The following is a 25,090-nucleotide window of genomic DNA, read 5'->3' on the forward strand; positions in this document are numbered from 1 at the left end:
GCAACTTAATTCCCACATGCCTCAGGGCCAAAAGCCAAAACTTGAAACAGAAGCAATACTGTAACAAATTCTATAAAGACTTTAAAAATGATCCACATAATTTTTTTTTTCTTTCAAAATTAACTGTCAAGAAAGCCACAAGAAATAAAAGTAAGCTTCCCTGGTGACTCAGACAGTAAAGAGTCCACTTGCCGATGCAGGAAACGTGGGTTCAATCCCTGGGTCAGGAAGATCCCCTTGGAGAAGGGAATGGCAACCCACTCTAGTATTCTTGCTTGGAGAATCCCATGGACAGAGGAGCCTGGTGGGCTACAGTCCATTGGGTCACAAAGAGTTAGACATGACTGAGCAACTAACACTTTCACTTTTCAGGCTTTTATTAAGCAACCTGTGAAGACATGGTCTATTTTACAATAAAAATAAAACCTTCTAATCTTGGAAATATAGTTTACAAAAAATTCTATAGCATGACAATATTTCTATAGATAATTAGGATAATGAAACCCACTAAATACTTAGTCTTTTGTGTTTTAAATCTTATCTATGTTACAGCCATACTGTAGGAGTCAGTATCCTTTATGAAGATTCTGGTATGACTTTCAGAAAGATTGTGAGTCACACAGTATCCAGATATTAATTTTAAATTTATTATTCAAGTCTATTGCTTACTCTTTTGTCTTATGTAATTTAAAATGACAGACTTTTAAACCAGTTTTACTTCCATAAATACAGAAGCAAAAATATCAAAGTACAAATTCCTTGAATCTACCTGCTACAATCCAAAAAACCTATTGAAGGAGTTTAGGAAAAGAAGGCAATTCAGTAGCTTCATGGGCTTCCAGGGAGGTTCAGAGGGTAAAGAATCCGCCTGCCAATGCAAAAGACTTAAAAGATGTGGCTTGAATCCCTGAGTGGGGAAGATCCCCTGGAGGAGGAAATGGCAACCCACTCCAGTATTCTTGCCTGGGAAATCCCATGGACAGAGGCTACAGTCCATGGGGTTGCACAGTAGCTGGACATGACTGAAGTGACTCAGCACGCACACACAGTAAATTCACGATGTACACACAGTTAACACATTTTTCAACCCCCTTTTTTTTTTTTTTGTGGAGGAAATGAAAGAAGAACTCATTAAAACCCACACACATTTATTTTAAAAAATATGACTTCTGCTGCTTAGCAGCAGTTTCAACTCAAGAGATCTCTGTGTCAAAGTCCCCCTCCTCCATAATATTATAGTTGCGGTCTCTAACTCAGAGAGGTAAGCTAAGTCATCTGTATGAGTCCTCTGGACATATAGGTGGCATTCAGGTCCTGTTTAGGATTTTTTAGCATCAATTAGAAAAAAGACAATACCTCGGAGAGTATTTGGCCAGTTGGCTTATTTTGACGTGGCTAAAATTGTATTCTGAAATTTTATAGCCTTACAAGCACCATGTCGTTTTCATTAGATTACAGTTCCTATATATGTATATTTTATCCTCATTCAAACTCAACTTGCTAAATGCTGAGATGTTTGTTCAACCACATAGTTGGGTGCACTGTATTTAATGGAAAATATACAAATGAATTTGTAAGGTAATTTATTTTATAAATACATATTTATAGCCATGTGTATCTATCTACAATGGAAAATGTATACATTCTCCGGTAGCTCAGCTGGTGAAGAATCCACCTGCAATGCAGGAGACCCTAGTTCAATTCCTAGGTTGGGAAGATCCCCTGGAAAAGGGCTGCTGCTGCTGCTGCTAAGTCGCTTCAGTCGTGTCCAACTCTGTGTGACCCCAGAGACGGCAGCCCACCAGGCTCCCCGTCCCTGGGATTCTCCAGGCAAGAACACTGGAGTGGGTTGCCATTTCCTTCTCCAATGCATGAGGATGAAAAGTGAAAGTGAAGTCGCTCAGTCCTGTCCGACTCTGAGCGACCCCATGGACTGCAGCCTACAGGGCTCCTCCATCCATGGGATTTTCCAGGCAAGAGTACTGGAGTGGGGTGCCATCACCTTCTCCAGGAAAAAGGATAGCCTACCCATTCCAGTATTCTTGGGCTTCCCTGGCGGTTCAGACAATGAAGAATCCTCCTACAGTGTGGGAGACCTGGTTCAATCCATGGGTTGGGAAGATCCCCTGGAGGAGGGCATGGCAACCCACTCCAGTATTCTTGCCTGGAGAATCCTTGTGAACAGAGGAGCCTGGTGGACTACAGTCCATGGGGTTGCAAAGAGTCAGACACAACTGAGTGACTAAGCATGGCACGGCACTTCCTAGCTAGTGAAGACCTTCAACACATGTTCACCTTGCTGTGTCTTGAAATTCCCTTATCTGTTAACTAGATAATGAATGGCAAGCTTGAAGTTTTATTGTGACATTTAAATGAGATTGTATACTTAAAGAGACTATGCTTCAGTCCTGCATGAAAAATATTAGGCAAGAAATGGATCTTAGTTCTCTGACTTGCTTCTTCTTTCATTTTAAAAGTTATTTCCACACTACTCTCTGAAATAGGACTCATAGCTTGGTATCTTGAATGCCAAACTTTTTTCTCAGCTTTCAGTCTCCTCAGTGTGTTCTCAGTTTGTTTTTGATTTGACAACCGCTGACCACTCATTCCCTTCTAATAGTTTTTCCTACAGATCAAAATATGATTCAATATTGCACAACATAGAGTGTAGTCTTTTCGGGTAGATCATCTTGCTTGTGGTATACCAGCTGAGTGATATAAGATGTGTTGTTTAAGCTTCCAGAACCTCATTTTTTTTTATTCTAGAAAGTGGGAATAATGATTTCCATCAGACAGGTTTGTAGAGCAAATTAGACAAAGATCCTGGTACGTCAGCACAACATATGTGTTTAATTTAATTTTTTGTAATAGGTAAAATAATGAAATTGGTGATAAAATCTGCCATTCACTGATGCCTTCTTTCTGCCCATATTCTCAGATTAGTATTTTTTTAATGATCTGAATAAAATGTACTTTATGAAGATTGAATATCTGATTTATCAGACAGACTTTGACAAGCTTTTTAAATATTAGCTAACAATGAGAATATAAGGTCTGAAGTTCCTTTGATAGGTCTTTAACCTCAAATTCTGTTCACTGGAGTGTTTCACTGATTAAAAAGAAGAAGAAAGAGCATCTCACTGGATGAAGAATTCATTCTGTTTCTCTGTGAGCTAAGAGATGAAGATACTATCGGCATGAATTTTAATTTACTGGTGAATAGAGAGTACCTAGGATGAGTGCTGGATCCCATAAGTCCATCGTGGTGGCCTCTTGTGAGACCTGGGGCCCAGTCGGTGCAGTTCCTCTGTGATTCTGTTCTGTATCCTCCCGCCCCCATTTCCTTACTAAACCAGCAGAGCATGTGCTATCCAGGTGGCAGTGAAGTAATGGAAAAACTTTCAGAAAATGTCTAGAGAAAGCTCCATGGAGAACCCAGAGGGTAATTAAAATATTTAGAACCTGGTTATGGCTCAGTGGTTGGAGAAGGAAATGGCAGCCCACTCCAGTGTTCTTGCCTGGAGAATCCCAGGGATTGGGGAGCCTCGTGGGCTGCCGTCTGTGGGGTCACACAGAGTCGGACACGACTGAAGCGACTTAGCAGCAGCAGCAGCAGTGGCTCAGTGGTAAAGAATCTGCCTGCCAATGCAGGAGATGCAGGAGGTAGGGGTTCAATCCCTGGATCAGGAAGACCCCCTGGAGTAATGACAAATCACTCCAGTATTCTTACCTGGGAAATTCCATGGACAGAGGAGCCTGGAGGGCTACAGTTCATGGGTCTCAAAGAGTGGGACACGACTGGGTGACTGAGCACAGACACATGCACATATCCTAGATAAAATGCAGTTCTTTCCAAGTGATAGCACTTACAGGAAGTCAGCAGCAGCCAGGGCATAAGACTGATGAAAGAAACACTGACCTGGGGAGGATGTAAAGCTGGAAGGCAGGGTATAAGACTGTTTTACTTAACAGTTTCTATGCATCTTAATCTTTCCTGGTGTATATTTTTGGCATGACTTTGAACTATAGTATGCTTATAGTTCATTGGAGCGGTATCCATTTAGGAAGACTTTATGCATTTTGAGAGGAAAAGAGAAGACTTAGCGAATGTTCTTTGTCAATTGCAGAAAAGGGTCAACTTAAAGAACTGAAGCAGGATATGATGCTGCCTTTTAGAAGTTTTTCCACCTGCAGAAGCATCTCCTACTGATAGAGATGATTCAGCAACTTTAATCTGGGTATAAAAAAGCATTCATAAAATAAATAAAGATAATGTTTTCTCACTGAAAACTTTGTCATTAAAAACAACAATGACAAAACTCTTGTTTTGCAAAGAGCTGTTTCTACCAACTATATGTGTGCATATATGCAGATGTATATATATGTATGTGTGTATAGTATTTAGATGTAGATGGATAGATATGTGTGTGCTCAATTGCTCGAGTCATGTCCAACTCTTTGTGGCCCATAGATTGTAGCCCACCGGGCTCCTCTGTCTATGGGATTTTCCGGGTAAGAATACTGGAGTGAGTCACCATTTCCAATTCTAGGGGATCTTTCAGACCCAAAGATAGCACTCCTGCTTCTCGTTTCTCCTGCATTGGCAGGCAGATTCTTTACCACTGTGCCACCTGGGAGGATAGATAGATATTGAGTTGGTTGAAAAATTTGTTTCAAATTTTGGTAAGATGTTATGGAAAAATCCAAATGAATTTTACAGCCAACTCTTACAGACAGTGTTAATCTCACTCGGAGGTGTTCAGCTTTTGAGACCCCATGGACTGTAGCCCACCAAGCTCTTTATTCCATGGGATTCTCTAGGCAAGAATACTGGAGTGGGTTGCCATTCCTTTCTCCAGAAAATGTATATAATTTCTGTGTTGTTTTATTTTGTTTTGAAAACAGCACCCAAAAGTTTTCTAGGTCAGTACGTTTTTAACATCAAATGAAAGCTAAGATATTGCTAGAAGTATAGGGAAAGGAAAAATTCCAAACTGGAATATTCCATTTAGACCAGACCCAAGTTGGAAGGTTGGGTTGCTAAGATGGGTGTTGCGATATATCCTGGGGACAGCATCCTGCTGCCAATTAGGGAGCAGTTTCCCTGCAGTGCCAGGCCGTTCCTACACCCACGGCTGCCGTCATGTGGCACAGTCTGGCCTCAGTCCTGTGAAGGTGCTCCAGCAACAACACGTTGACAAAGACTCTGTGGACAGACATCACACATGCTTCCTTGGATGATACGCATTGTATTCCCACCCTGGAGCTCGTTCAGGGAGAGGAGGCTGGAAGAAAAGGAGGCGGCCATGGCATCCCAGCCGTGCTTCCAGCTCAGCCTGTGTACAAAGAGTCTATGTCGACCAGGGAAGTCTGAAGAAGAGAGTCCCACCCAGATGACTGCAGTGATGCTCTTGGAATCCCTCTCCACTGTGCCATTAATCCCACAGGAAACATACTGTGAATTTACATGCTGTACTACAGCTTAGGCACAAAAGTATTTTAGCATGCTTTGAAGACTTGATATTCTCATGGCACCTGGCACTTACACAACCTTTCAGCAAAATATAAAGCAATAAGATCCTGGGTTTAAACAAACGAAAGGACTTTCTGGGTTTAAATAAATGAAATGACTTCTCTTTAAAAATCCAGATTTTCATACCTTATTGACGTTTGAGAAAAGGGACCGAAAGATTGACCAGTTTTCAGGAAAAGACACCCATCCCCCAAATACGATCTTCTGAGATGATTTCTTAATTTTTTATGAGAAATATATTTACCAAACATGTAAGATATGTTTTTCAAAAGCTCATTTACACATGGCAATGCACAGAAATCAATCCCAGTCTCCCAATTCATCCCACCCTCACCGCCACCTTTGTGTCAAGATGTTTGCCTATCCCTGCTTCTCTATTCATGCCCTGCAAATCGGATGCAAGGTTAGTGGGAAGCTGCACGAGGAGCTCAGCTTGGTGCTGTGTGATGGTCTAGAGGGGTGGGATGGAGGTGGTTTGGAGGGAGGTCCAAGAGTGAGGGGACATGTATACACACAGCTGATTCACTTTGTCGTGCTGCAGAAACTAGCATAACATTGTACAGTAACTATGCCCCAAATTTAAAAGAAAAAGCTCATTTAGATATATGCATTCCTGTATATATGAATATATATGTATTCATATGTATACACGTACACATATTTGTGTTTATAGAATGTTTGTCCTCTAGCATTAAATATCAATGACAAAATTTGAAAAATGGTTTTAAAAGCAAAATAAGAAAAAAGAAAGTTATCTCTTTAACAGGCTTTGTGTACTTCTGAAAGAATACATTGGTACTTTACAATAATTGATGTTAATACTAAATAGGGTGTTGCAAGTTTGCAACTGCCTGTTTGGCTAAGATGAATCTCAACATTACACCCAGTAGTAATGTTGATTAAGCAAAAACTGCAGATATATTTTCAGATAGAAAATGCACGTGATTTCTGATAGCTTTGCATAGACCTTTTCTGTAACAATTGGCCTGCTGGCAAATCTAACAAGTCTAAATCTGCAAAACAATTCAGAGTAATGGAAACATGTATTGGCATTTACCTGGGCACCCTTGAACACTGTATGAGTGCAAGAGCAAATCAGTTTTGTAGCACTTATTATGCAATAATCAATAAGAATCTTCCCAACAAATGTATGTTCTTACTAACTATTAACAAGAAATGTTGTTTGCTTCATGAACTCAGGCAACGTTTGGCTTTATAAAGCATTGAGATAGTTAGAAGCAAAAGCAGGAAAAAAAAAAAAAACAAACAACTGTGATCCACTGTATATAGCATGCAGAACTTTTAGTTATGCCTTAAGATCTACCATGATATTCCTCAGTGTGTAACAACAGGAAAAAGGGAAAACGTTTTCTGAAGGCCCCCTTTCCCATACAAGACTCTGAGTTTTCTGTCTCACTTAATAAGTGGCCAGGCATGTACACACCCAAATGAAGATAGCTTTACGAAATGGTGCTCCCATGAACCTCTTCCAAAAGAAAACACCTCAGTTAAGCCCCAGTGTGGCAGGCAGAGTGTTTTGCAATGTCTCTGCTTGAATCCCTACCTGCACAGCTGCGCTCACCTGTATCTCTCTTACAACATCTGGTGATTTCTGTGCAAAGCCTTCGGCATTGGTGGGCAGGTTTATGGGGAGGGTGTTCTGAAGTAACCACACAAAGGGATCCCTGGCTGATTTATTTCAACCCCTCCTCTGATTCTCCTTTAGCAAGTATAAATTGATGCTAGAATAACTTCATGCAAATAAAATTCGTTCTTCATTGGGAGAGTTTTATATGTAGAAGGAATGGAGGAAAAGGAGAGTTTGAATGGACATCCCCTCCAGGTTTAAAAAAAAAAAAAATCTTGAATTAAAGGTTGTTCAGCAATGCACATGAAAAAAGGTCTTTTATATGCACATATATGTTCGTCTATACTAAAATCTCACTGAAAAAAAAGTGAGAGAGAAATTGTAAATATACCAGTGAGTGTAACTATTCCACGAGGTTTATATTGTATGATACTGGTCAACAACATTTCCAAGCATCATTTCCTTTCATCTTAAGGAATAATATAATTCTTGACAACAATCTTTCTCCTTATCCCTTATTCCTTTACCCCATCTTAGTCTATGGAACCAACCAGCTGGAATTAATGCGCAAACAAAAACGAGACCACAGTGCTGCGTGTCCCCGTGCAGATTCTAGTGACTCCATTCACATAATCCGCCCGGTAGATGCTGCCTCATTATGAATATAAATGCAGTTGTCGAAGAATGAAAGTTACACATTAGTGGAATAATTTTCATTGGTGTACATTCGCCAAGATTATGATATTTGAAACCACAATAATCACCTTCACTGCCTTCTTGTCCTCATAAAGTGAGAAAAGTGGGTAAAGAAAAAGACGTTTTGTTTCCTTAGCCAGTTGAGCTCTTTCCTCATACAGTTTGGAAGGTTGGGAATGTTTTGTAGCAATATTCAAGTACTGTGACATCATGCAGACACTGCAACATTTTACACCCAGACACACAAGATCCATATGTTTTTTTGTATAGGACGTGCCATATATCATACCCTTTCCAGAGAAATCCACACTGGGAACACCCCAGTTAAGAATTAAATGATATAGAATTGAACCCCAATTTTTTTCAGCCCATTTCTTATTGCTCAAAAGGTTAACTATTTAGAGGAACACAAATCAGGCTTGTGTAATAGCTTGTTCTTATTGCTCCTCTTTTAACAAAAGCATGTTCAGAAACAGGAAAAGGGGGAAAAAACTTTAATGAAGAAAATCTGTGCTGAGAAAAGACCAGAGAGCCAATGAAAAGCCTCACTTAATTGACAAGCAGCTGCCTTAGCTTTGAAAGCATTTATTCAAGATTATTTTTTTTTTTTTGGCTCTCCGAGTAAGCTGGAGAGGAGCTCTACAGACTCATATTTTCTGTGGTAAATCAAGGTGCAGAGACATTAACCATGAGAACGATTTTAAATCATCCATTTCATGAATTAAATATGGGAAATAATACCCCATTGTTGAAAAGGTTCCAAAAAAAGAAAACAGAGTCTGCAGCTTCGTTTGAATTGAAAAGGAAGTTCTGGAATTGACCTTGTAATTTGCTTTTCTGAATGTGGAGTTTATGCTACTCTCTCATTTGAGATATTAACCCCCCTTGCTTCCAAAGACAAGCCTTGAAGCTCTTAGAATTTAAATTCATGAAAGTAATGGAACCATCAAAGTTTCTTAAAGATTGTTGCTAAGACAAAAAACTAAAAAGCTGAATTGTTATAAAAATTATATATTTTTATTCAACCACAAAGTTATCATTGTTTTTGTTAAACACTTGGGATTTAAGATACAGAAATTTTCTTATTTTAATCGCAATCACATATTCTTCTTAAGGACATATATTTCTCAATTTTTTCGGAAAGTTGTTCATTAAAGCAAAATTTAATCATAATGTTTCAGAAATAGCAAGTGTAATTCTTTGGAAAATGATATTAAAATTCATTGGTTCTCACTTACAACTTTTTCCATAATATTGTCTAGCAGTATATTGTAAAAATGATAGATGACACTTCTTGGCTCTTAAAGGCATCAGCTAATAAATGCAGGAAAAATATTTTTTATGTGGTGTTTGCATATACATAGATATAGAAACTATATAATATAGATGACATATATTTACATGTGATAAATTAAAAGGAAAGCTCAATTTTTTACTTTTTGGTGCAATGAGTCACAATTAATTGGTCAAATCATTTAAGCATAAAAAAACTAGGTTTGGTTGATTTAGACTTGGTTAGAGATTAATATATAAGTGATCAAATTGTAAGAAAGACAAAATTAAAAAATAAAACTAATTCATACTCTATTTATCTATTTGAAGAACACTAAAAAACCTCAGCCTAGTGCTAAATCCAGGCCGATTATTCTGTATGTGGATCAATTTCTTTAAACGCTGTTCTATAAGGCAACCTATGTCCCCTCTAAAAAAAAAAGCAGAGGTTGATAAATATTTGCATAGCTATTGAAATGGAAAAATAAACTGTAGGAAGTGGCATGTATCACATGTGTTTTCTTAAACTTCAACGTGGTGTCTTCATTTTGAAATACATAAACATCTAAGAAGAAGAAGTAAAATAACAGAATCTAGAGATCTGCTTCTAAATTAAAACAGGAAGTAGCTGCTTGATAATAAATCCATGGCCTATAGCATTTTGTTTAATGTGACTGCAGCAGTCTCTATGGAAACAAAAGAGAGGTGCCTCTGAATCAGATAATTTAATCTGTTTTAGAAAGGGTACGAGAAGTATTCAGTTATTTAAGGAAATGCCTTTGTCCTCTCACTCTGGGCCGCTGACATCATCGTTTTATCAATTTAATTACCCCTAACTGCACTCAATAATGCCCCTTCCTCTCCTCAGTAAGCAACTGATGTATGCCATCTGTCTACCCAAAGGAATAACAGTTGTGTGATTGTTTTACTGAGCTTAGCGTATTTTCTTAGTTTAAATGGTGGCATTTCTGGAATACTGTACTTACTTTCTCCCTGGCCAAAGAAATAGGTGGAAAGTGAATAAAAATTGGACATGAATTTTAGCAAACTCGGGGAGACAGTGAAAGGCAGGGAAGCCTGTTGTGCTGCAGTCCACGGGGTCACAAAGAGTCAGACACGACTCAGTGACTGAACAATGAACCGCAGTAAGAGTTTTGCTCAGCGGGGAGGAGCCTCCTGATTTGGATGGTAAGTGTGTTTTCACCTGTGGTTCTCAGAATGCTCTTGAACGAGTCGTATCTGTAGTCTAACTCATATTGGTACCCGTGTTTTGGTCTACTTGGTGCCTGTGTGTGCAGGTATGTGTGAGTACACGGGAGTGTACTCAAGGGAGTGGAGCACAATGGGAGAGTGATTGAGTGAAAGAGAAATGTAGCACATCATAGAGAAAGAACAAGATACCAAGGGGAGAGAAAGAGATAGAGAAAACCATAAGACAAGCGCATGGAGTGAGTAGATGACAAAGAAAGACGGACACCTGCCTTTGCACAGGCACACACACCCCTACACACACACACGCATTCACACATCAACAACAACAAAAAACTCAGGGTTCTTTTCTGAGTTAGAATTATGTGTGTACAATGACATACCTAAGGTATAGTTTCAGAAAATGTTAATTTATAATTAGCTGTGGAATGCTAAGGATTAATCCCTCACTATGTCTAGTGAGGCCATTCCTAAGTCAGATTAATACAATGACTGCTGCTGCTGCTGCTAAGTTGCTTCCGTCGTGTCCGACTCTGTGCGACCCCATAGACGGCAGCCCACCAGGCTCCTCCGTCCACAGGGTTCTCCAGGCAAGAACACTGGAGCGGGTTTCCTTTTCCTTCTCCAAATATAATGACAGGCACTGGTTTTTTAAGATCTGAAGCACTATACCACCTCAAAACAGAAGGGTGGATCCATCCTCGCCATTTTGGCCACTCACTGGTGCCTGGGGCTTATAATGGAGACCTGCTCCGATTCTCCGCAGGTAGCCCTTCTGTAGAGCAACACACCCAGACAAAGCCAGTATCCCCTTCCCTTTTACCCTGTGCTGAAGGCGCCCAGGACCCCGGCATTCCCTGACACAAGGTCCAAGCCCACTTCCAGACCCAGAGTCTCTGTCCTAAATCCATCCTCTCAAGGGCAGACCACGTCATGTCTGCGCTTCACAGGCCCATCATCCCAGGAGTGTCTACACACGGCTGGGGTGGGGTGTGTCACGGTGCAGAGGAGAGCGGCAGGTGGGAAGAGAGGGTGTAGGGAAGGTCTCCAGATGGGGCAGGCTGACTCACTGCCCTGTTCCTCTCATGTTCCTCGGAGAACTCCCAGGATTCCCGCATGCAACTTGTGTAACCAACCCTCTGGATCCTAACAAGGACTTCCCTGTCAAGGTGGGATGGTGGAACACCTCTTATGCAGAGTGGGAACACTTAATGCAGACCTTAGAACATGTGGACACATGAAGGGTGGGCTTGCTTGGCTGAAATGTGGGTGGTGGGTCTGATCTAGGGAGCTTAACAAAATGCCACACCAAGCATCCTTCCAGATCAATGACTTCAGAATATTCTGGGGTAGGAGGAGTCTTCTTGGCAGCTTAGTGGAGAAAGACTGATTTAAAAAGCTGGCTAAGTCACTGCTTGCAACTACCCACTCATTGAGGAGGGAAAAAAAAATCATAACTCATACCTACTTTTTAGTCCCCTGACATTAGAACCTGAGGAACAGATTACTAAACTTACATTTTTTTTAATAAGAGATCCACTGACCAATGTAAACCAGATATTTTTTCACACTGTGGTAAATCTGAACCTATTAAGGAAAGGGAAATAGCATTAATATTGAACATGGCTTGCTTAATTTAATTTCACAATAGAAGACACCACGTTAAAACAAAAGACACCCACACTGAACCAGCCCTCGCATTGTTCTGTAAAAGCCACCACTCCATTTGGGGGAAAAAAAAAACAGTTCACACTATTTCTCAGCAAGTGAGACTCCTAAGGAGAGAAAAAAAGGATCATCATCTCAATGACTAATTAATTTTCAAAAATATTGTTATGCAGACAACAGCTCCACTCTAATGCTATGCTCAGCCTCAAATTGGGAAATTTCCTGGCAATAGAAAAGCTAGCAATTGCAGTAAAGGGAAAAAAAAAGTAAAATATTCAGTTTAAGAAGTAATATCTTTAACACAATGCTCATCTGTGGCTATGTCAATGAAAAGGATGAAGTTACTTTTTAGCACTTTCAAAACACCGGTACAGGAAAAATGAGTATTTTTGGTGACTAACTTATGAATTGCAACCATATTATTTTTCTTGGAATCGTGTCTTCCCTAATTGAGTTATTTGCATTTGGAAGTCACTTTGAATCATCATATTCTCTGTGATCATTTGTGAAGAAGATAACAAACAATCTATTTGGAACATATTCAGTCATCCCAATTAGGAGAAGCCAGGAACTTCCTCAGAAACATGAGGCCAGGTGACTGTTGAAAAGCTTCTCTTGCTCTGGCCTGTGGAAAATAAACTTGATGATCTAATCATACTTCTTCCTTTCAAATATCCATTATGTCAACATGAATAATTATTTTTCCCGAATAATGATCTCAGGAGTTAATATCCATGTTAAGGTTTTAATCTGTGTTGGCAAAATGATGGGTTTTAGTGCCTCCTGTCCTGGAGATGCTATAAGATGGATTTTGTGAAAGTCTTGATTCATCACTCCTTACATCAAGCAGATTATCCCCCAGATGGAGACATGAGGAATCCCCGTGATGTCATTCACAGTGAATTTTGGTCGTATACGAGTCTTGAATTTCCTGTGTGTGTGTGTATGCAGTTAGTCGCTCTGTCATGTCCAATTTTTTGTGATCCCATTGAATGTAGCCTGCCAGTCTCCTCTGTCCAGGGAACTCTCCAGGCAAGAATAGTGGAGTGGGTTGCCATTTCCTTCTCCAGGGAATTTTCCTGACCCAGGGATAGGAATCAGGGGTCGAACCAAGGTCTCTTGCATTGCAGGGAGATATTTTGCCATCAGAGCTACCTGGGAAGCCCTGAATTCCCCATAGTTGATTGATATTTCACTTGCTTAATTTTTCTACGACAAGGCTGAACTTGGCACTTCTATTTTCTGATCCTTTGGACAGGCACATAGTCCTGCCCTTATTTAAAGTTGGTGTTCAATTCACTGATTTTGTCATTAAAATTGTTGGTTCTTTAGCTCCTAATTATGGGCTTCCCTAGTGGCTCAGTGGTGAAGAATTCACCTGAAGAAGACACAGGAGACTCAGGTTCTACCCCTGGGTTGGGGAGATCTCCTGGAGAAGGAAATGGCAACCCACTCCAGTATTTTTGCCTGGAGAGTCTCATGGACAAAGGATCCTGGTGGGCTACAGTCCATGGGGCCACAAAGAGCTGGACAGGACTGGAGGGACCGAGCAGACAGCTTGCAATTAGGCCGATTAAATGTTACAGACATTACAATTGTCTGCAGAGCCTCTTTCATTGTTGAACCTCTTTTTAAATTTTCTTTTTCCTCTTGATCAGTTATTTCTCCCTCCCTCCTTTCCTTCTTTCTTTCCTGTTGACCTTTCTTTTTCATTCATCCTAATTGATTTATGATATGTTTCCTTTCTCTACTGAAACTCCTAGAAAAGGACAGCTTTTCTATATTATTCACAATTGTATCATCACCATCTATAATTGTGTTTGGTACATAAAAATAAAAATTTTTAAAAGCTGTTTGTACAAATGACTGAAAGAAAATTTATAGATAATCTTTCTGCGTACAATGATATGCTAAATGCAGATCACAAAGACTAATGTTACATATGACAATAAATGTAAAAACATAAAATACTCATTTTTCTACTAGGTAAATCTATTTGGGCAAGCAAAAAGTAATCTGAAAATATCACAAAAACCTATAAGCATAGGGATGTTCCTCAAATATTATTTATAATGCTGAGTTTTTAGAAAATATTGGTAAACAATTGTTAATTGTTAAACTACATCAGGATATCAACTTTGGCAAAGAATGTTTTGCATTCATCAAAATTATACTTACAGATGAGTTAAAATAATGTAGAAAGGGGCCTGCTTTTCTGGTTATGTGAAGAAAACAGAGCATACACATTTATTTACTGAATGACAACAAATATTAGCAAAATTTTGCAAAGAGAAAGAGGTTTGATAGCATTAAAGAAAATGTAGATGGAAGATTTTTGTGTGTATGCGTTTTTATCATTTTTTAAGAGACCACAGAATTTTTGAGTAATTTTCCATGTATTATATACATATATACTAATTTTCAAGTCTAAAAGTTAAGTGAAAAAAATTATTTTAGAGATGGAATGGAATCAATGACCCTTCTAGTGATGTGTGTGTGTGCTCAGTCATGTCCAGCTCATGGACTGTAGCCCGCCAGACTCCTCTGTCCATGGGATTCTCCAGGCAAGAATGCTGGAGTGGGTTGCCATTTCTTATTCCAAGAGATCTTCCCGACCCAGAGATCGGATCCCCGTCTCCTGCATCTCTTACATTGGCAGGCGGATTCTTTACCACTGGGCTACCTGGGAATACAGTAAAAGAATAGTTCAAATTCAAGGTGAAGTTGGATTTTCCATTCATTGGAAGATAGTAGAATGAAGATCACTAAATTTGAACATAGCCTGTTAGTCACTTTGGATTGAAAAGTGAAAGGAAAATCATATTTATAAAGCTAAAATCCTAAAAATTTAGACCAGCAGTCTCCACACTGTAAGTGTTTTGCTCGTTTAGTTATATTTTCTTTTAAAGCACAAATAGCAATTTGGTGTTTCAGATAAGAATTTGGAGGCCTTTAAAGACTATGTTTGCAATGTTTCCAAATTTAGCAGGTGTGAAGCAGAAAATTAATTCTACATGTTAATTAAACCAAAGTCTAGGTTCTTGAGCATTATTGTCTAATATGCTTTGTCTTAATCCACATGTAACTGGGGAAAGGATTGGGTCAGGTTCGTGTGAACAGAGGAGCAATGTCATCACTCTGTTCCAACGTCTCAAAGGTTAGTAGGAGAGGCTGCTTTTACTAAAGCAGGATTTGAACTCACCTGCCATGACTTGGCACCAAGATCAGAGGGACTTCTCACTCCTCCAGAACAGGCAATGAACTTTCATTATTCACATGCTGCTTCTCATCAAACCCTGATAAGAATATAGGCTTTCATGTCCCTGTTGAAAGTAACCACAAAGAATCCATCTCCAACTACTTCTAGTTTGTTTTAACAATGACTTGGCTTTATCCGTGCCCTAAGTTCCCCTAAATCATTGTGGTTTTGCTGTAGTCCCTCGACAAGAATATATCAAGAAGAAAAATGGCAAGAGATGAGACTGGGAAAAAAAAAAAAAAGATCAGAGGTTCATTCATAAAGAACTATAAATGCCCTTTCAAAGTAGTTCATCTTAATCATGGAGAAATCAAGAAAAACCAGTGACTCACGGGCAGTGGGAGGTGAGAGAGGCAAAGCCCATGTTTCACGAGACCTTCTGTGGCCACATTAAGAAACACAGGGTGGGTGGGAGGGGTCCAAAGAGAGAAACCCAGGAGGAAGAAACACCTCAGTGTTCTAGCAACAGAATAAACTGGGAGCAGCTGCTTACATGCTGTGTGTCACAGAATCCCTCTGCTTGAATCATCAATTTCATGACTTTCTTAGGGACTGTACCTACTTTCTTTTAAAGCCATCCCCATTTTTCTCTCATGTATATATATAAGACCAGAAGAAAGTCACTAGATAAATAACTAAATGAATTCTAAAGTTCTAGAATTTTGAACAAGTTCCCTGGCACTCCAGTTAAGACTCTGTTCTCAGTGCAGGGCCATGGGTTCAATCCCTGGCCAGGGAACTAAGATACTGCATGCTGCTCAGTGTGGCCTAAAGCATTAAAAAAATAATAATAAAATTCTAGAATTGTATACATTTTAGAATGCTTCTTTTTTAAGCAAAGAAGTTGAAGGTATCTTAAGATATGCCGAATGGCTGGTTGCATTAGATACTAAGGTAATATCCAATGCATGATGGAATATAGATGCATATCTGTCTATTATCTATCTATCTATATTTACACTAGAGATTTTCAGATTTATCACAAGTTGAATCACTGTGGTTTACTTTTCAAATACACATAAAGAATTTCAATTACCTGCGAAATTAAAGTTCTTACCTTCGTACTTAAAAACCATGATATGCCACTGCCCCATAATGCAAAACTCTCTATGAAAGCACACCAGCCTCCCTGAGTTTACTAAAAAAGCCACACTCACTCATTTTCCCCTTTTCCTCTCTCTCCATATCTACACCTTTCAGTCTAATCCCTAACGTCTAAAGCATTCTTAGTTCCAGTGTTTGATTTTATGTTTCTGGTACCTCGTATTCTGGCTCCCACGGAGAACTGCGCCCCACATTCTGCACGTGTTGCAGTCATGGGAAGCTACCACAAAGCACTCGTATTGTGTTTCTTATTGTGCTTTGGAAGTCTGCAGTGTGGAAATTTCTGTCCCTGTATGGAAACTCAGGTTGATGGCTTTCCAAGCCTTATTTGGCAAAAGTTCCTTTGATCGCTGTCAGAAACATTGACAAATACCTTAGGCTTCCCTGGTGACTCAGTGGTAAAGAAGCTTCCTTTCAATGCGTTAGACGGGGTTGGATCCCTGATCTGGAAAGATCCCACATGCCGCGCAGCCACTAAGCTCAAGAGCCACTACTGAGCCTGTGCTCTAGAGCCCACCTTCTCTGCGACAAGAGAAGCCACTGCCATGAGAGGCCTGGACCCTGCAGCTGGAGAGGACCCCCCACTCCCTGCAACTAGAGAAAAGTTCCCTGCACTCTTCACTGCGACAACAATGCAGTGCAACCAAAATAAATGAGAAATAAAATTATATGAAAAAGTCTCAAATTGGTGCTTAGAATGTTCGCTCCCATGAACTAGTCATTTTTTTAGATTTCTTTCCCTGTAGAAGATACTGCACTTCTCCCACTCCAGCTTTCTCTGGGCTGGCTCCCTGAAGTCTGGGGTAAAGCAAAGGACTGATGTGTGAAGGGTTGGGCAGCTCTATGCAAGATTGATGGGAAGAAAGAATGGAGCATGATAAAAATATTGAAAGGACAACCCACTCCCTAGAATTCTGTTGCAAAAATCTAGCTATGAGTAAAGGTCGATGCCAGCAGCAGGGAGATAGCAGGAGATAGAATGTTAAAGCTAGGATTGCAACTCCTCATGTTATTGTTATAAGGTTATGATGTGGCCTGTCTATGGACCAGAGTAGTTAGTGTCAGGCTGGGGCTGCACCCAGTTATGCAGATTCCCAGACACGTATTACTTCTCCATGGTTTTAATTAAAATGTATGCAATTGGAACTTCCCTGGTGGCTCAGTGGTAAAGAAGTTGCCTGCAATGCAGGAGACCCTAGGTCAATCCCTGGGTCGGGAAAATCCCTGGAGAAGGGCATGGCAACTCCAGTATTCTTGCCTGGAGAATCCCATGGACAGAGGAGCCTGGTGGGCTATAGTCCATGGGGTCACAAAGAGTCAGACATGAGTGAGCAACTAACACACACACACACACACACACAGTTGGAACTAGGGCTTCCCTGGTGGCTTAGTCAGTTAAGAATCTGCCTGCAATGCAGGAGACTGCCTACAATACAGGAGACCTGGGTTCCACCCCTGGGTTGCGACATTCCCTGGAGAAGAAAATAGTAACCCACCCCGACATTCTTGCCTGGAAAATCCCACGGACAAAGGAGCCTAGCAGGCTATAGTCCAAAGGGTCACAAAGAGTCAGACAAGGCTGAGAGACTAAACCACCACCATTTGAGACAGCTCAGAGCCAGTTTTCCTTCTAACATATTACTCTCCCAAGCATCATCAAAACATGTTGATGCACAGTTATCAAACAAGAAATGCTAGAGGCCCATTTATCTGATAAAATGTGGTAATATAACATAGGTATATTTATTTACCTATGGCAAATGGAAGGCATTTAGCTTCCAGTTCAGTTTCCTTTTTATTTAAGTGTCTATGGGTTAACTAAAACAATATATTGCCACCATAAAAAAAAAAAAAAAAGAAAGTAAACCACAGTACCTGGATATAACCCTGGGAGGTAGTTCTGTTTTGTATTTTTTTTCCTTTATTTTTTTTTCAATTTTCCCAGCAGTCTGTTTCCACCCTCTGTGAAATTTTGGCAGTTGGAGTACAAAGTTCTGAAGAAGAAGGGTGAGTGGGTACTTTGCTTTGAGCAGTGCTTTTGAAATGGGTATTTAAGGTTTTTGAGAAGTTATTTACAAGAATAGATTGGATAGAATAGCAACATACAACCCAGAAGTGGCAACCACACCGGCTTCCTTTCTCACTCTCAGTGGTGGGGAAACACTTAGGGTAATTGCTGCACCAGTGCTGAGCTCGGTGGGAGGCGAAAGATTGACTTCCACTCCACCCCACACTCCGCATGTTATATTTTGGTGATTATACCACATTTTTAATATTTCTTTGGTGTGCAAATTTTTTTTCTTGAAATAGTGCTTTTTAAGATTCCTAAAACTTAAAAAAGTTATAAATTCAGTGTATGTTGAGTCAGAATCTGAATGTAACAAAATTACTTACTCAACAAATAAGCTTAATGCACTTGAATGATTTTTATGTAAAAATGAATTCATTGCACTGAGTGATTATATATTAGATATTTGTTGAATAAATGAATAAAGATTTACGCATAATGCACCAAATAATTAAAAGAGATCTCTTGATTTTACAAGTAAAAACATTTGTTCTTAGAAAAATATGGTTATACTTATAAAGGAAAAAATCTGTTTAAGATCCTATGCTTTTTCACTTCAACTATGGTTTAGTTTGCTTGATAGTATTGCACACCATTTCCACCATTCAAGGACAATATAAGAACTGATTTGAACCTCCTGTTTATATTCTGACACTGTTAATAATATCAAAATCACATCATTGTGAGGTAACATGGGATTTTTGTAAGTTGTAGTTTAGAAGGCAAGGTTCTAATACCAAATACTTTGGTTCTAATACCAAAGCTATGCAGCTGTACGTTGTGGAACTAATGGGACTGGAAGCAATCCAACATCTGGAATCGGAACAGAAAGTTGGAATTGTTTGCCAGTGGTGTTTCATTCAAAATGTTTGAATGTAGAGACAAGGACACACATTATCATACATATTATTTTAGTCCAGCTGGGATCAGAGGCTCACAATGTACAACTCCTTTGGCAGAAGTGTGTTTAGTTCATAAATTCCTTCTACATTCACTCATATCATGGATAACAGTGCACCTCCCAGTGTGGGATATGCTACAGCTCTCTCAATTGCAGCAGCCTGGAACAATCACCCATCCTTTCTCCAAGACCCCTAACTGGAAAGGCTATAGCATTTTTACCAAGTATGTTAGAGAGACAGCTCTTAGAAGACCCTGTACCCATTGAGAGCAACTGAGAAAGCTGGATATAAAGCAAACAAACAAAATAAAATGAAAAAGATTAGCCAGCTACTGATGAAATTAAGTGGACTTCCCACATCCTGTGCAAGTGGAAAAGAATACTCCTGCCAGTGCAGGAGATGCAAGAGATGTAGGTTTGATCCCTGGGTAGGGAAGATTCTCTGCATCCGGAAATGGCAACCTACTTCAGTACTCTTGCCTGGGAAATTCCATGGAAAGAGAAGCCTGGCAGGCAATGGTCTTAAATATTTTTGCCTGGAAAATTCCAGGAACAGGGAGACTGATGGGCTACAGTCCATGGGGTCGTAAAGAGTCAGACATGACTGAACACAAGCACAATTAAATCAAGGATGAGATCTTGGTGGGGGAGGGTATGGTTTCAAAGAAGTTGGACCTTCTTTAACCTGATTTCTCCTAAGGTACAATATAATTTTTTGGCAAAAAATGAGAAACGTAGATGAGAAACCTTCAGGCAAAGATGAGAAACCTTCAGGCAAAGATGAGAAACCTTCAGGCAAAGGGTTGTGTTCAAGTTCAGAGAACACAAACAGAGCTTCTGATAATCTAAGATTGATGGAGCAACAAAAATTGTAGCATGGGGGGATCAAGATAGCTAGGAATTAAGAGGCTGATGTCTTGGTGAATAATGGTGGTTTAGCCTGGAGAACCCAGGGATGGGGGAGCCTGATGGGCTGCCGTCTATGGGGTCGCACAGAGGTGGACACGACTGAAGCAACTTAGCAGCAGCAGCAGTCAATAATCATGTCTGACTCTTGCGACCCTATGGACTGCAGGTCTCCAGGCTCCTCTCTCCATAGGATTTTCCAAGAAAGAATGCTGGAATGGGTTGCCACTTCCTTCTCCAGGGGATCTTCCTGACCCAGGGATCAAACCCAGTCTCCTGCACTACAGGTAGATTCTTTACCAACTGAGCTACCAAGGAAGCCCCAGGTAAGTAAGGAGTAGGTAAGATGCTCAAAATTCTCCAAGCCAGGCTTCAGCAATATGTGAACTGTGAACTTCCTGATGTTCAAGCTGGTTTTAGAAAAGGCAGAGGAACCAGAGATCAAATTGCCAACATCCGATGGATCATGGAAAAAGCAAGAGAGTTCCAGAAAAACATCTATTTCTGCTTTATTGACTATGCCAAAGCCTTTGACTGTGTGGAGCACAATAAACTGTGGAAAATTCTGAAAGAGATGGGAATACCAGACCACCTGATCTGCCTCCTGAGAAATTTGTATGCAGGTCAGGAAGCAACAGTTAGAACTGGACATGGAACAACAGACTGGTTCCAAATAGGAAAAGGAGTTCATCAAGTATTGTCACCCTGCTTATTTAACTTCTATGCAGAGGACATCATGAGAAACGCCGGACTGGAAGAAACACAAGCTGGAATAAAGATTGCTGGAAGAAATATCAGTAACCTCAGATATGCAGATGACACCACCCTTATGGCAGAAAGTGAAGAGGAACTCAAAAGCCTCTTGATGAAAGTGAAAGTGGACAGTGAAAAAGTTGGCTTAAAGCTCAACATTCAGAAAACGAAGATCATGGCATCCAGTCCCATCACCTCATGGGAAATAGATGGGGAAACAGTGTCAGACTTTATTTTTTCGGGCTCCAAAATCACTACAGATGGTGACTGCAGCCATGAAATTAAAAGACGGTTACTCCTTGCAAGGAAAGTTATGACCGACCTAGATAGCATATTGCAAAGCAGAGACATTACTTTGCCAACAAAGGTCCGTCTAGTCAAGGCTATGGTTTTTCCTGTGGTCATGTATGGATGTGAGAGTTGGACTCTGAAGAAGGCTGAGTGCCGAAGAATTGATGCTTTTGAACTGTGGTGTTGGAGAAGACTCTTGAGAGTCCCTTGGACTGCAAGGAGATCCAGCCAGTCCATTCTGAAGGGGATCAGCCCTGGGATTTCTTTGGAAGGAATGATGCTAAAGCTGAAACTCCAGTACTTTGGCCACCTCATGTGAAGAGCTGACTCATTGGAAAAGACTCTGATGCTGGGAGGGATTGGGGGCAGGAGGAGAAGGGGACGACAGAGGATGAGATGGCTGGATGGCATCACTGACTCGATGGACGTGAGTCTGAGTGAACTCCGGGAGTTGGTGATGGACAGGGAGGCCTGGCGTGCTGCGATTCATGGGGTCGCAAAGAGTCAGACACGACTGAGCGCCCGAACTGAACTGAACTGAAGGAGGTATACGAAAGTAAGTTTTAGATTCTGCAGGTTCCTGCACAAGGTGTTTATTAAATTGTTAAGCTCAACTGGGCAAGAAGCTAAGTGTTTTTGTTTTGCTTGATTTTGTTAGCCATGCTGCCATAGCATGTGGGATCTTAGTTCCCCAGCCAGGGACAGAACCACGTCTCCTGCAGTGGAAGGGCAAAGTCTTAACCACTGGACCACCAAGGGTGTCCTGAAGCCAAAAAAGGAAAGCAAAACGCAAATTAAAATGACCGAGCGGTCGGTAGGACAGATTACCAGTAGCAGCTGAAGGTGGTAGAGGTGACTTGGTTTAGCACTTCTACTGTTAGTCATGTCCAGCAAAGGGTTAACACATGTATAGACTGGTGGAGATACTAGCATCAGAAGTTACTATTAATGATGCTCATGGCAGCAACGTTCGTAACTACTAAATCTGAACACTGCAAATGTCAATGAGTCAGACACGACTGAAGTCACTGAGCACCCATGCACGCAAGTGTCCATGAACTAAGAAGAATGGGTAAAAGAATTATGTGATATATATTTACAATGATAATGATTACAGCGAATGAACAATGAAATGAAGGCATCTCAGAGGCTGACTCAAAAAATATATTTTACACTATAGGTTCAAAACTAATAATTTAGAGTGTTAGATGTAAATATAATGATAATTTCTGGAGCCAAAATTGCAGGTGGGAAAGGATAAGACATGGTCTGATGATCATCTTCTCTTCCTTGGCCTGGGTTATAGTTATAGGAAGATATTTTGTTCACTTTTACACTTACTATTTGTAAACTTTACTGTTTTTAGGTTTTACTTCAGTAAAACTTTTATTAAAAACGTATTGGTGAAAATTTCTCCTTTTTTTTTAATTTTATTTTATTTTTAAACTTTACAATATTGTATTAGTTTTGCCAAATATCAAAATGAATCCGCCACAGGTATACCTGTGTTCCCCATCCTGAACCGTCCTCCCTCCTCCCTCCCCATACCCGAAAATTTCTCTTGAACAATAGAGACAGATGATACAAAACAGTCATTCCTAACATGTATCTCTGAGGTGTGTATGCTTGCTTTCTGCTACCAGCTTCTCATCTCTTATTGTTCAGGCTTTAGCCTAGGTTGCCTGTGATCACTCTTTTAGAGTTGGCAAAATACAGGAGATATTCGGTGAACCTACTTAGCTTGCAGTGTAACCTAGGAGAAACAAATTGCAGGGATGAAGACGAATGGTGACATGTTAGGTGCACTCCAGAGCAGCATAATAAACACAACACCAGAGAGGGGATGGGGAAACTGCTGGATTGGGAACAGTACTGATGTGGAAATGGAGCTTGAGATAAAAGCAACATTTATTAAAGGAGGGTCTCTGCACATAGAGACTGAAATACACCAATAGTTAAAAGGAGTAACAGAGCAGTATCCCTGGTGGCTCAGTCAGTAGAGAAACTGCCTGCAGTGCAGGAGACCCAGCTTCAATCCCTGGGTTGGGAACATCCCTTGGAGAAGGGAATGGCAACCCACTCCAGTATTCTTGCCTGGAGAATCCCATGGACAGAGGATCCCGCTGGGCTACAATCCAGGGGTTTGCAAACATTTAGAAACTACTGAGCAACTAACATGCACAACAGAGGAGCAGCATCATTGAAACACTAAAAATCCAGGAACCAGAGGACCTTGAGATTAGGACAAAAGTTTGCAATGACCAATGCTATTTATATCGTGTATCCAGGTAGAAATGCAGACATCTCTTTGGATATCGATATTGATGAGAGAATTACCAAGTGATTGATGTTAGAATGTAACCAAATGACCACCACTAAACCAGATATTTCACCAACATTCTTGCCATTATATAGGACCCTAACATCTGGATGAAGTTACAGGGAGAAAAATAAGAAACAGGAAACCCTGATATAGAAAATCTGAGGTTGATTGAAGTTCATTTGATTGATTGAGATGATGTTTTCTACTCATTGGTGGAATGGAGCTGCCAACAGAGAAATAATCTTGAGATAAAAAACAACAGGGATGTTACCTGGTGGCTCAGTGGCAAAGAATCAGCCTTCCAATTCAGGAGATGCAACTTTGATCCCTGGGTTGGGAAGATCCCCTGGAGAAGGCAATGGCAACTCACTCCAGTATTCTTCCCTGGAGAATCCCATGCACAGAGGAGTCTGGTGGGCTACAGTTCATGGGGTCACAAAAGAGCTGGGCATGACTCAGTGACTAACAACAACAGATCAGTGTCTTATACGCTGAATCATACAGAATTCATATGAAAGAAGAATATGTTCCAGAATGGTAGACAAGTTTAGGTGTGTGAAAAGCAAGGGGTAGAATACGTGGACTTAGGAATTTAAAAAAGAGGCTAGAAATGTATATGATGACAATTATGAAAAGATTATTTTAAGATTTAGGCATGCAAAGCAAATCTCCTCCCTAATGTTCTTCCCAGGGCACACACTGGCTGAAGTTAAATAAACAACAACAAAACAGTGTTCCCCACGCTGAGAAAGACCAATAAGTAAAGACGTATCTCAGACATTTTATGTTTAGTCTAATTGGGAAGAATATATATAGATACATATCACCATAATGCATAGTAGTAGGTAAGTGATACATGAGTTATACCGCACAAGCATTGAAAACAATCAGCAAGTCATGGAGGGCTTCAAAAATTAGGTCATTTTCCTGTGAACTCAGCTTTGTATTTCTACTTGATGAGTATGTGACATTTTAATGAAAAGGCTGAAAGTTGCTTTTGCATATATAATAAGTTACAGATGCAGACAAATAGTCACGGATGCATCATAGCATGTTCAGAAAGCCACAGCTCATATCTGGGAACAGAGATTTCAGGAAGGATAAAATTATAACATAACGTATACAAATTATGACATAATATGGAAATCTTAATTGCTGTCTTGGGGTAACTTACCTATATGCTATTGGTAACCAGAAGTCAGCTAAAACTCAGCCAGGCAGTCAATAAGTATTTATTGAGGAGCTACTACGTATACTTAGAAGGAAAGTGGCAAGATGACTTTTTGAAATTAATTTAGCAACTGTATTTGTGAATTCAAGAAGGACTAGACTAAAGATATTACAACATTCTGGCAAAGTGATCGAGTCTAGAATACGGTGAGGATGATTGTCCTGGGGAAAAAGTGAAAGATGGAAAAGACCTTACGAAGAGAAAATGAGTCCTGGTGGTTGCTTGACTATGAGAGAAATAGAGATGAAACCATAAATACTGAACAGTGATGACCAAGATGACTAGGAC

Source organism: Bos indicus x Bos taurus, chromosome 12 (genome assembly GCF_003369695.1).
Source record: "Bos indicus x Bos taurus breed Angus x Brahman F1 hybrid chromosome 12, Bos_hybrid_MaternalHap_v2.0, whole genome shotgun sequence".
Classification (NCBI taxonomy): domain Eukaryota; kingdom Metazoa; phylum Chordata; class Mammalia; order Artiodactyla; family Bovidae; genus Bos; species Bos indicus x Bos taurus.